This window comes from Danio rerio, chromosome 13 (genome assembly GCF_049306965.1).
Source record: "Danio rerio strain Tuebingen ecotype United States chromosome 13, GRCz12tu, whole genome shotgun sequence".
Lineage (NCBI taxonomy): Eukaryota > Metazoa > Chordata > Actinopteri > Cypriniformes > Danionidae > Danio > Danio rerio.
In genome coordinates, this window is record NC_133188.1 from 5,780,762 (window position 1) to 5,795,117 (window position 14,356).

At 35.1% G+C, this 14,356-nt stretch overlaps 1 long non-coding RNA gene across 1 annotated transcript in view; it reads left to right on the forward strand.

Moving 5' to 3' along the window:
• Nucleotides 1-14,356, forward strand: part of LOC141377107 (uncharacterized) — a 477,282-nt gene that overhangs the window by 65,280 nt on the left and 397,646 nt on the right. The window lies entirely within an intron of this gene.

Here is a 14,356-nt window from a genome sequence, read left to right on the forward strand (position 1 = left end):
GCTGCCATATCAGTAGATGGTTAGAAATTTGGGTTAACAATCAGTCAGATAGGTGTACCTAATAAAGTGGCCGGTGAGTGTATATGTATGTTTGTACTGTATAAATGTATAGCAAAAGAAAGGCTTACATTAGCCTGCGCCCATCATACAAAAGAACTCCAATTACGTTTAAAAGCATCCGGCTTGCGATTTCGCTATCAAATCTGTTTCAAATAGCAGACAAAAGCACTAACATGTGCAATGAGATGAGCAGCTCGTAATAAAAAAAAAAGTCTGTTCTGTAGCCCGGGCCTCTTCTTCAGTTGCTATACTGCATTTACAATCAGCTTAATTATCCCCCACCCCTCTCATCCCCCCTGACATATTCATTTGAGGGATTCTGGCAACGTGATGAACACAGAGAGAGCGAGAGACAGAGGGATATGGGAAGAGAGGAATGGTTCCAAACACAAAAACATTGCACCCTTCAGCAGCCCTGCAATAACTTTAGTCAAGCATTTCCAATTATAATTATATTTTCATCCCTCCCTCAGCCAGAGGAGCTCTTTATCACCGCGGCAGGCAGAGAATTACTTTATTACAGCTACACCTCGTTAGGCTGAGTGCTCCTAATGAAGCAGCCCTGCGATCAGACAGGAATCATGCTGGAGGAAGCCTGCATCATTAGGCCAGCCTTTAATTACTATGATATATGGCCACCCGCTGCTCTGCTATCACCTTCTCTTTTAATGTGACCCCAGCACAAACTCTTGAGTGGTGTACGGAAGCGGTGTGCGCTGAATAAATGACCGCTCGTACGTCCAGGAATGAACACAATCATCATCTGCTGTTGGAAATGTGCCACGAGGGATGGGTGGAAACGTGATTTATTTAACTAGCAGAGGTGATGTGTTACTATTGTGGTGTATTTGTGTTGTGTTAACAAGATGGTTCACCTAAAAATTAAAATGTACTCACTGTTTACCTTTACGTGGACTTTTATGAGTTGCTTTTTTTTCTGTATTGAATACTTATTCATGAACATGATTTCTGCAGCAGTGCCATAGGATGTAATGAAGACCACAACTCCCATGATTGGCAGCATTCACACAGCAGATCTTAATGATTAATTCTGAATTTCTGCCACTATCCGATTTTTTTGACGACCCACGTACATCATCTTTTAAATCATTTGTATCTGTCTGAGTTTACACTGCACGCAACAAAGGCACAATGACCTGGGAAAAATCAGTGAGAACTCAGCGAACAGCTATTAAAAGATCGCTCTTTTCTCCATCCCTGTATTTAATCTGTTTGCAGGGTTGAATGTTTTATTTTCTTTTAGACAAGTGGTTTTGCTATAGTATATGCCAGAAAAGTTTGGCCTCATTCAGACTCATTTGGCTATTTTCTTTTAATCTAGGCTTTTTTAAACCAGTATGCCTATGGCATTACATTATGTATGTATGTATGTGATGTATGCATTAGTTTTGAATTTATAATGCAGGTTAATGTGTATATGTAATAACTTTAACTGTATGGTGGCGCAGTAGGTAGTGCTCTTGCCTCACAGAAAGAAGGTCACTGGTTCGAGCCTTGGCTGGGTCAGTTGGCATTTCTTTGTGGAGTTTGCATGTTCTCCCCGTGTTCGTGTGGGTGTCCTCCAGGTGCTCTGATTCCCTCACAAGTCCAAAGACATGTGGTATAGGTGAATTGGGTAGACTAAATTGTCCGTAGTGGCAAACCCAGATTAATAAAGGGACTAAGCCGAAAATAAAATAAAATGAATGAATGAATGAACTGTTAAAAGCTATTAGTTACTAGTTATTTAGTTAAAGCTATTAGTAAATAATTTCCCAGAGATGGGTTGCGGCTGGAAGGGCATCAAATGTGTAAAAACTTGCTGGATAAGTTGGCGGTTCATTCCGCTGTGGCGACCCCGGATTAATAAAGGGACTAAGCCAACAAGAAAATGAATAAATGAATGATATTAGTAAATAATTGTCATGATCACCAGCGATCTAACCACCAGAGATCGCTGAAAAACATTCACACACAAACTACAAATCCGCCAGTTCATGGACTACAACATGCATCATACATGCACTCCGTTCACACACATGTTCTGGATCCTGACTGATTACACTCGAACAACTGAAGCTGCTCAAGGACCGATTCATGGATTATAAGTACTCCTCAAACACAAACAATGTTGTTGAGTCTTGTTATCTGCTATTGTGACATTGCAACTAGAGTTGTAACGGTATGAATTTTTTACGGTATGATAATCGTCTAAAACAATACCACGGTTTGACGGTTTCACGGTATACGGTATGTTACAAATGTTACAAAATAATAGAACAGTGAAGCAAATTTGACTTTTTCCAAATAATATATTTTCAGTTACTATAAACAACACCACTTACAATGAACAAATAAAAAAATAAGAAAATAAGAAATAATGTGTCAAAGTCCAAATAAAGTCCAAATAAACATGGTGCAAATCCTCAGTAAAAAAATAGATATAAATATTTACTATACTATAAATAGTTACATAACGAAACTAGATTCAATATGGAACATCCTTAGGTTTTATGTGCCAGCATGGATATGGTTGTCTGTGGATATGGATTTGATTATGGTTGTCTGCAATGCAGACAAACAGCTGCACCTTCATTTGCGTCTTTTGTAAACAGCAAGAGCAGCAGTTCGTCTTTGCTGTGTCACTGTTTTGTCATGTTTCTGTGCTGCTGTGCATGCAAAAGTACTTAGTATGAGAATTATTTCATGCAAAACTTTTTTTTTTGCGTTTTATTTAGCCGTGCATAAATGTATGCCTATCTCTCATTCCGTGTTGTTCAAAAAGCTCGTTGTTGGTCCACAAACAAAAGCGAAACCTATGCTTATTGGTTGTGATATAGCGAGTTTGAAGCAATCTGGGCATGGAGGAGGGACAATGCATCAATGTATCATGTCTGGTTTGTCCGGAGACACAGTGACGAGCGTTTCTTTGTCAAATCAACGTTGTCAAATTTTGATGACGTAACCGCACTGATTCTGGAGCCTCTGAAAGTTTGCGAATGTTATGTGATACAGCAATGGAAAGCTGAGATTCTCTTCTTTATGCCAATCTTTGAATTGTATGAATCGGATCAGCGGATCAAAAGTTATTAAACATTTAAGAGCAATACTTATTTTTAGCCGCGGGCGGCTGTCTCGGTCTTTAAGGGTTAAAACCGTTGATATGCAATTGTTCATGGTATGATAATCGTGCACGTTCAAATCGTGGTAGACCGTCATACCGGTATATTGTTACAACCCTAATTGCAACTCGTTTCCTTTGTCTGCCTGTTTTGAATCCTTTGCCTTGTTTATTTGTTTCATCCTGATTACTGCCTGCCTTGTGACCATCTGCCTGTAAATTTGACCATGACTCTGGATTGCCCTCATACATGTTTGCCCCTGTGTTAGGGCTGTGCAATTAATCGAAAATTCCGGATTCGATTTTGATTTTGTCTTCTAACAATTATGAAAAACTATTAATGGAGATAAACGATTGTTCTGTCATATACCGCCCCCTTTCCAGTTGTACACATTTGTTGCTTTGCAAAGCTCAGTTCCACGTGAAAATGACTGAAAGCATGTACTGTAATGTAATGTCTGCAGCATGGGATGTGCATCATTCATTGATGTAGGCCCTACATTAGAATCATTCATGTTTTTAAAAGCGCGAAAGTGCACATGCGTGTTTGTGTGTGCGCGCGCCTAAAAGTACATCATAATAAAAGATGATACTTGGGTTTTATTCTAATTAGGAGTGACAACGTGGGGAAGCCTTCCCAAACCGAAAGCGGCGAGAGCGTCAAATTTTCAATAAGAACCGGCGGCGAGGAACAGCACGGCACGTCTTCTCCGGTGTGGGTGTTGAAGAGAGTTGAAATCAAGTCAACTTTATGGTAATGAGCTATGATGCGGTTCGGCGGCAAGCAATCAGTATGAAGTAGTCCACCGTTTGAGAGGAGTTCAGAGAACACAGACCTGTGAACTTTGGTTCTGATCACAGATGTTCCCAAGGGTTTAATTATTGTGGTTGCCGGATTTAAAGTTATTGAAAATTGCGACGACGCAGGGCCCCCTAATCACTAATCACTTATTACGTCTTACAGTGTGTTGCATTAATGCATGTGTAAAGCTTGGTTCAAACCAATCAGCGCGCTCTATTGTGCAACTTCATTAATATTCATTACTGTCAGAGTGTAGACGACAGAGACGCCACGTTGTGTTGGCAAAACAAGCGTGAAGTGTTGCTTTTATAGTTTGCTGCAGTTAAGTTTCGTTTTCATTTTCTCTCTGTGAGAGCTCAGACTCACGTGTGGATTAACAGTGTACGCGACGCGCGACAACAATAACTTACGTGTCCAAGGAGGACTATTGTTTACCTGAGAGCTGTTCTCATCTGCAAACGCTGAGATCCAGATTCGCTTTAGTCTCCTCTTCATAAAGACGCGGCTCTAGTTGCTGGTGATTGTCCTGTCTCTACAGATTTGGTAAGTGAGTGACCAGTGCTCTTTGTTTATTCAGTTCGTATTTTATTCGTATCAAACAAACTATTGCAACGAGTGTAAACAAGTTAGCACTAACAGTTACAACCAAACTATAACCTCGTGTAGGATTTTGTGACCGGAATAACACACGCGGCTTTCTGACGCTGCCTGCCGAGTGCATCTAAGTTTCCGGGAAATGCTGAGTTTTTTTTCTCTCATTCGCCGTGCGGTATCAAACATTGTATGAAAAATACATGCTTAGAGCAGTTCCTCGAATCAAATATCACGTTTGTCGGGAGAGACATGAATGAATTCCCTGAATGAAAGAGCCAAACTGCAGTTAAAGTCCACCATTTAATAATCTGGCAAATAATTCGACTACAGATGTCCATGTAAACACAGTCACATTGTCCGCTGTGGTTTTGTGTTTTGACTCTGAAATTCAGCGCGCCCAAATAGACACTCCCACACCAAGCCTCTTTTCTTCCTCCGACACTCCCCCTTAAACAGAGCTGGACACGCCCACTTTTCTGACTTTTTCCAAAGTAGAGGTGTGAAAACACCCTGCTGAAACGAGGGGGTTTCATGGCCCTTTAAATCATTTTCTACTTGCTTTATCCCTATTGCCCACACATCATGATTCGTTTAACATCGCAACTGATTTGAATTGTCACATATCTGATTTGATTTTCAGCCTGTGAATCGACCCTTAAAAGTGTAAGCCAACACTTGACAAATCTAGTCCGTGTTAATTGTTTTCGCCAGAAACCGAACTATTAAGTTCTTTCTGAGCAAGTTGCGTTCAAATATATGGAGTAACTGTTTCGCCGGTTACAGTATTTATTTTATTCATGGCGAGAAACACTTCAGTCTACTTTAGAAAAGGTTAAAAAAGGATTGCTGAGTGGACCTGAGCAGAAGATCTGCACTTTGATATGCAAAAGAAACACTTGCAAGTAGGCAGGTATAGCTCATTATTAAATCACACAAATGGGACGTGAGATTGGGGTGGCTTTTACTTAATGACTTCTAAAAGGCTCCTGTGGACAAAAAAAAAAAACCTGCATTTGAGAGTAAAGCTCCATTGCGGTGTAGCAGCACTCTGAGCACCTGAATTAAACATGAAATATTGAACAAGATGGAGGTAGAATTCTAGGTTTATTATTTAGGCCAGCGGGGACTAATTGCATTAATGCAATAGGAGAGTTGATCTTAACTTTCCACCGCTCTGAACCCAACACGCACACTTTTCAGCTACCTGGGCTGCACATTAGCTGAAATGGCCCAGACCTGTACATTAAAGGTAGAGATTAATTACTTTTTAATTTGTGAAAAAGCCTCTCAAACTTTTGCATTTTTTAAAGGAGGGCTCTTTACCTGCACTGATTTACAGGGAGAGGGGTTTACTGTGTGCTAGTGCATTCATAGCCTACAAGTTTGGGAAATAGAGTTATTTATAATCCTGAAAAAAAGGTACATCAAGCTCTGTCACTGTACTGTACATCATGAAACTTACCATGTGATATGAATTAGTCATACACATTCATTAATTTTCCTTAAGTTTATTCTCTATTTCAGGGGTCGCCACAGCGGAATGAACCACCAACTATTCCAGCATATATTTTACGTAGTGGATGCCCTTCCGGCTGCAATATAGTACTGGGAAACACCCTTACACACTCATTCTCACACAAACTTTTACACTACGGGCAATTTAGTTTATTAAATTAACCTATAGCGCATGTCTTTGGACAGCGGGGGAAACTGAAGCACCTGAAGAAAACTTATGCCAACATGGGAAGAACATGCAAACTCAACACAATCTCACAGCAATTCGTGACTTTTTGATTCAGTGGCTAATTCGTACGAATTTGTATACGATCTAATTCGTACATTTTAGTACGATTTGCTCATCCCCCAATGACGGTTGGGTTTAGGGGTGGGGTTAGGTGCCACGCCTCCTTTTAAAAACTGTACAATTTCTTACGACTGAACTCGTACGAATTCATACTAATTAGCCACTAAACTGCCAAAACGTAAAATACTTATGTTTTCTCATGAGATCAGGCTGTGCAAACTCCACACAGAAATGGCAACTGACTCAGATAGGGCTCGATCCAGCAACCTTCTTGCTGTGAGGCAATTATGCTACCCACTGCGGCACTGTGAGGCCATATATATATATATATATATATATATATATATATATATATATATATACACATATACATATATATATATATATATATATATATATATATATATATATATATATATATATATATATATATATATACACATATACATATATATATATATATATATATATATATATATATATATATATATATATATATATATATATATATATATATATATATATATATATGCAGTTAAAGTCAGAATTATTTGCCCCCCTGAATTATTCACCCCTGTTTAATTTTTTCCCCAATTTCTGTTTAACGGAGAGAGAACATTTTTTCAACACATTTCTAAACATAATACTTTTATCTCATTTAAACTCATTTCTAATAACTGATTTATTTTATCTTTTCCATGATGACAGTAAATAATATTTTACTAACTATTTTTCAAGACACTTCTATACAGCTTAAAGTGACATTAAAGGCTTAACGGTTAATTAGGTTAACTAGGCAGGTTAGGGTAATTAGATAAGTTTTGTATAACGATGGTTTGTTCTGTAGCCAATCAAAAAAAATTGCTTAAAGGGGCTAATAATTTTGTCACTAAAATGGTTTTTAAAAAAAATTAAAAACTGCTTTTAATCTAGCCGAAATAAAACAAATAAGACTTTCTCCAGAAAAAAAAAATATTATCAGACATACTGTGAAAATTTCCTTGCTCTATTAAACATTATATAGGAAGTATTAAAAAATGGAAAAAAAATTCAAAGGGGGCAAATAATATATTAAAAAAACAGGTGTGGCACATTTTTATGGAACCCCGGAAGGGACGTAGTGGAGGAGAAAAAAATTAGCTGGGTGAAAAAAAAATAATGGGTGAAAGAAAAAATGGGTGGGAGGAAAATATATATTTCTAAGTTTTTGCGTTCTCTCGCAAAGTTTTGCGTTCCCTCGCAAAGATGTTTTGCGTTCTCTCGCAAAGTTTTGCGTTCCCTCGCAAAGATGTTTTGCGTTCCCTCGCAAAACTGTTTCTCCACAAACACTTCCTGTTCACTTCACTTATGTAAACCCTCCCGTTTTTGCTGAAATTCTCCCATATTTTACCATTCTATCCCACTTTCTTTACATTAAATCTGTGCGTTGATCGTTGCCTTTTACTTTGCAACCTCTGAACCAGCGAATGCATGTATAAGCGCTGACTGACAGATGCGCTTCGTACAATAAACTGATCCCAGATCAGCGTCTGTACATATGTAACTTGCTGCGTTAACGCAAGACTCTTATCAGGCGATTAAAAAAAAATTATTGCCGTTAATCTATTCTCAAAGTTGGTTTGGGAGCTGGGTCTGTTCTACGCAAGCTAGAATGACTTTCACCTTGATACCTTATTGCGGATGTATACCTGGTCGAATTGCACTGTAGGTGGCGAGAACGAGTCTTTGAACCTGTGTGTATTCCTACTGTGAAATGACCACATCAAACGTGATGTGCTAACATGGATGCAGTTCACTAGAATGAATCTGATTAATGTCAGCTCTACATCTAACTATGAGGCACCTGTAGAGTTTATGCATACGAGTAAAACATTTACAAATAAAATGGATTAGCCATTTGCTAACGCTTCATAAATGATTCATGGTGCGTAGTTAAGTGTTACTAATTAAACAAATAAGGATTTCTCCAGAAGAAAACCATATAGGAAATCCTGTGAACAATGCCTTGCTCTGTTAAAGCTCATTTGGGAGATATTTAAAAAAAACTCACAGGACAGGAGAACTAATAATTTCACTTCAACTGTATGGCTACTTTAATAATGTTAGTTTCAAAGAAGGTTATGTGAAATCTACAAGACATTAAACCCACATTTGCTCTTTTAACTGCAGCGTCTGAATTAAAAGCCTTGTAAAACAGAGACTGAACTATAGTTCAGAAGAACCAAAAAGTCATTCTTCTCCATGCGAGAGGCTCAGATTCATCAACAAAGAGCTCCAATTCGTCAAAGGTGCTCCAGTGGACTGGACGAGCGAGGAGACAGACTTATGAAGACATAAAAAAATATGTGCAGCCATTTCCATGCAAATGCCGCTCAGCCACATAAATAACGCCATTCTGTTGATGTTATTTACGGATAACAGGAACCTCCCATGACAGTGTGAAAGGATTCACTCAGACCGCATCAGTTCAAAGACGCACCAAATCCACTCTGAAACAAAAGTGAAAGGACATTCATTTAACAATGAGTACACCATACTGTGTCTCAGGCGCCAGGCCAAGGCTTTTGTTCCTTTGCCCACTTAGTTACATCAATCAGTACACTATTTTCAGGGCCACTGCATCACTGCTCTCTGGCCAGTATCGGCTCTCATTCCTCAAGAGCACACAACACAAACAAGATCTGCAGTGTTCAATTAATCAACGATATGCCTGTACAGATTGTCTGATCTTTCATCTCTTTATTGACAAAAACTAGTTGTGACATTTCATGTATAGGAGAGCAAATGTGCTTCTGGTACACTTATTAATCGTTATTTTATTGATTGATTCCTCTCTTTAAAAATTAAGTAAAATAAAATAAATTAAAACAAACAAACAAACAAACAAATAAATAAATAAATACTGTGTTTCTGGTACCTTTATTAATTATTTTAATTATTTGGTAAATTCCTTTCTTTCAAAATAAATTAAAATTTAATTAAATAAATTAATAAAATGTATTAAATAAATAAAATAATATGTTTTTAATTAAATATATATTTTTTAAATTTTAAACACGTATAAATAAATGTTCGTTGATTAATTTAAATTAAAATAAATTTGTAAAAGCATAATAATAAATGAATAAATAAATAAATAAACAATGTGCTTCTGGTACATTTATTATTCATTATTTAATTTATATATTAATGTCCTTTCTTAAAAAAAAAATCAAAATTAAATAAAATATATCAAAAGTTATAAATAATAAATAAAATAAATGAAAAACGTAATAAAAAATAAACACACACACACACACACACACACACACACACACACACACACATATATATATATATATATATATATATATATATATATATTGATATATATATATATATATATATATATATATATATATAATGAATAAATACATATTCATCAATTATTTAAAATTATTATTAAAAATAATGATTATTTAAAAATACATTTATTCAAATAAATAAATAAATAAATAATGTGCTTCTGCTACATGTAATAATTGTTATTTAATTATTTATTAACTCTTTCATAAAAAATATTATTTGCAATTTTAATCAATTAATTAATTAAAATAAATATGAATAAATAAATAAATAAATATTTTAAATAAATATATAAATAAATAATGTACATTTATTAATTCTTAATTTAATAATCTATTCACTTTGTTTTAGAAATAAATAAATAAATAGTAATTATAATTTTGTTTTTAAAATAATTAAAATAAACATAATGAATAAATAAATACATTTAAATAATTAATCAATATAAATAAATAAATAAATAATGTGCCTCTCTTACATTTATTATTCGTTATTTTAAATAAATAATGTTATTTAAATAAACAAATAAAACTTAGACTTGTCATAGCATTTATATACAGCTACTCTCTAATAATTTAAAGTGTTTCATTTATCCTTCATTGAAAGTGGCTTTAGATGAAACTGTCTGTTAAATGAATAAATGTCACTTCTGATGATTTATTAATTTAGTCATTCAGTGAACATGTCATAAGTGCAATTACTGATACAACTAAATCAAATACACGTATCATCTGCAATTACCTGCGTAATCATAATACATTATAAAGAATAATCGATTAAGTTAACAGTGATCATATTATTAGAACTAGTTATAGCAGCAGTAGAATTTGTTTTATATTAACACTATAATTTGTTTATTTGTTCTATGCATTTTAATTATCATACTGTAGTGTTTCGTTATTGATGAATATTTAAAAATATATATTTATTCACAATTAACTTAATAATGGTCATATAATTATTACTATTAATAAATATTATTATTATTATTTTATTATTATTATTATTATTAATATTACTTGTTATTATTAATAATAAAAATTATTATTAATAATAGTATTAATTTTTTTTACATTTATTATTATTATTATTTCAATTTATTATTATTATTATTATAGGTGTTATTATTAATTTATTATCATTATTAATGTATTAGTATTATTAATTATAATTTATATATATATATATATATATATATATATATATATATATATATATATATATTAATTTAAATAAATTAACAATTTATTATTTTTTATTTAGTATTATTATTTTTAAGGTATTATTATTATTATTATTATTATTGTTGTTGTTATTGTTGTTATTATTATTATTATTATTATTATTATTATTATTATTATTATACTAAATGTAGTAGTTGTAGTCATAGTAATGTGTTTTTATAATCTAATCAGATTACACACAAATATATAGCATTTAGCAATCAATTACATCTTTTTTTTAAATTATGTAATTCTGCATCCAATCCAATTCTTATCCAGATGCATTAGGCTTATCTGATAAAAAAGACCATCATAGAAGCCATTCAGGATACCCTTGCAGCCTCACAAGAACATACTAAAACCTCCTGAAACACCCTACTCATCCCCCAACAACACCCTGATATCATAACCTCGCTCACTGACTTTTAAAAAGATCATGCTAAAAATCAAAATATGTCGTTCAGCGCTCATTTCTGTGCACATTCTGAAGTGTTGATACCACGTTTCCCAGGCCCTCCCCGAGTCCTCCAATGCTGGGCCGCTCCGCTCATTTGCATGCCGATGGCGCGCAGATTAGCGACATTCCGCTGCACACAAAAAGCCAGTCAGAGCGACACACACACACACATACTGCAGCGAAACATCTCACCCCATTTCACTCTTACCCAGTCAATGCATTCCCTATTGACAGCCAGGCCCTGGAACAATACCAAGACGCAATGTAGGATCAATCCTGCTGTTTGCTCCTTCTCCCCAGAGCGAACAAAGAGCGGGAAGAAAAAGGGCCCGAACCCCGACTGTTAAAAGAAGAAGAAGGGCTGAGCGAGAAGCAGGGGGTGATGGGTAAGCATTAGGGGAAAATGGGCTTGACGGGCAGCTGGAAAGAGTAAGCTCATTTAGAAAATCGACATCCCCAGCTGAGATAAAACCAATGATGATTTGTACTGTATCTTCGGGGGATAAAAGCACTTCTATAGGATTTCATAGCACCCAGCATGAAAGAGGTTGGCTGGGGGAAGAGAAGCGGCTACATTTCTCTGCGAGTTCCCATAATAAGTAGGGAGAGTTAAACAGTGGCGCTGGGAGAAGTGTACTCTTCTCTGTTTGACTCCGCCAAGCTCTTTTCAGCTGCGCTGTGACACTTGAATTAATACAGAAACGGCGGTGCTCCTTCCTGAGGATGACGGACCGCCTCAGACCTCAGTCCAAAAAAACTATTGGTTGGAACTGATTGATTCACCTGAATTGGTATTAAATGGTGAGAAATCTTAAATGGTGGCTGTTGAATTTGATGCTGAAGAACGAAACTGAAAAATGGAGGACGGTTTTGATGAAAGTGATGTTTTATGATATCTGATTGGCTGGTAAACTTTTAAAGTCATCAGGAAATAATACAGTGGCACTTCCATTATTAGAAAAAGTAGTTTATAAAATGTGATTTAATAATTTAATATGAATTAAAAGACGTTTGTTTATTTTAGGTCATTTAAAAACTGTTAAAATTCTTTAAAAACTGTTTAAAAATGTTTTTCTTTTGCTTCGGAGCGCAGTCCAAAAATAAAACAACAATTGGTTGGAAAATGGTTCATCGGTATCAAATATTAAATGATGATTGTAGAATTTGATGTTGAATAAAATGGTGGATATTTTAGATAAACAGGGTGTTTTATGATATCTGATTGGCTGGGCAACCTTTAAAGTCATTGGGAAATAGTGCAGTGGTACTTCTGTAATTTGAAAAAGTGGTTTATATGAGAGTAATACAATAATTGTGTATGTATTTAAAGTTTCATTCATTTTAGGTCTTTTAAAAACATGTTTTTCTTTTGCTTCGGCCTGCAGTCCAAAACAAAAAAAAAAAACAATTGGTTGAAATTGATCATTTCACGTGAATCGGTATCAAATCTTAAATGGTGGCTGTTGAATTTGATGCTGAAGAAAACAGCAGACGGTTTTGATGAAAGTGATGTTTTATGATATCTGATTAGCTGGGAAACTTTTAAAGTAATCAGGAAATAGTACAGTGGCACTTTCATTAATAGGAAAAGTGGTTTAAAATTAGTGATTTAATAATTTTCTATGTATTTAAAGATGTTTATTTTAGGTCATTAAAAAAGCATGTTTTTCTTTTGCTTCGGATCGCAGTTAAAAAAAAACAAAACAATTGGTTGGAAAATGGTTCATCGGTATCAAATATTAAATATCAGTGTTGGGCAAGCTACTTGAAAAATGTAGTGAGCTAAGCTATTAGTTCAGTTCAGTTCAATAGTTCAGTTCAGATATTTACTGTAAATAATATGCTGTACTAAACAGAAACACATTGGAGTATATAACAGCTATTACAAAAAAAATCCAATAAAACCAGGTGTGATATATATATATATTAAAATATATTTTTTCGGGGTATGGTCACGAGGAATCCTGCTTCAGAAATAACTCCTATCCCTCAGTCATCTTTCCATCAAGCAAGTTTCACCAGAGGTGGCAGTAACGCACCAAAAACTTTGTTGTCGAACACCGTAAAACTGGAAGAAGAAGAAATCATCATTCTCAGCATCATATGGATTTGCTTTCATTGGCTAGACACCGGCCTCACAGCTCCGTGAATGTCAGTGCCGTCACTTATTGATCTGCAATCAGTATATGTAGCTTGTGTGGACACTACTGCGCTACTTGACTAATAAAGTAGCTTCGCTACTGAAAAACTATTTAATTTAGAAAGTGATATAAAAATAGCCAAATAAAAATAATAAAATTTGACGGAAAAAGGTTACGTGAATTACGCGAGTATGGATAATTAAGTGATAACTGTAGAATTTAGACAGTTTAGATTAAAGTGATATTTTACGATATTTACTGATTGGCTGGGCAACTTTTTTAATGTATTTAAAGTTGTTTATTTATAAAGTTGCAAGATCACATTTGCATGCATATTGCACTCTCCTTATTGTCGAGCCTTGCTTTAAGAAAACTACAATTTAAAAAATATTTTCAACCAGCCAAAGAGGCTAGTGAGAGCGACTGTCTTACCCGCCAGAGCTAAAATCTACTCGCATTTGGCAGATTGGCGGGTGTTAATGTCAAGCCCTGTCGTATTCTCTCAGTTATATCTCAGTCACTTGAGGACCTAAATTTGATTCACAAGCAGCAAAATGAGTAAGTCTGTGCAAGAAGATCAACTACAAATGGAGATTGCAAATGACAGAGGCATTCTAGTGGCCGTTCATATATTGCATCTTTTCCAGAGTTCACGCAAGTTCGTTATTTCCAATGGCGGTGTGCGACTTGTACATGCAAGTGGCATGACATGCTCACGCCTTCCAGACGAAAGAATGCCGCGAGCACACCGCCAGTCACGTAACATGAACTGACCAATCAGCTTCAGCTTGTTTAGAATAAATACATTT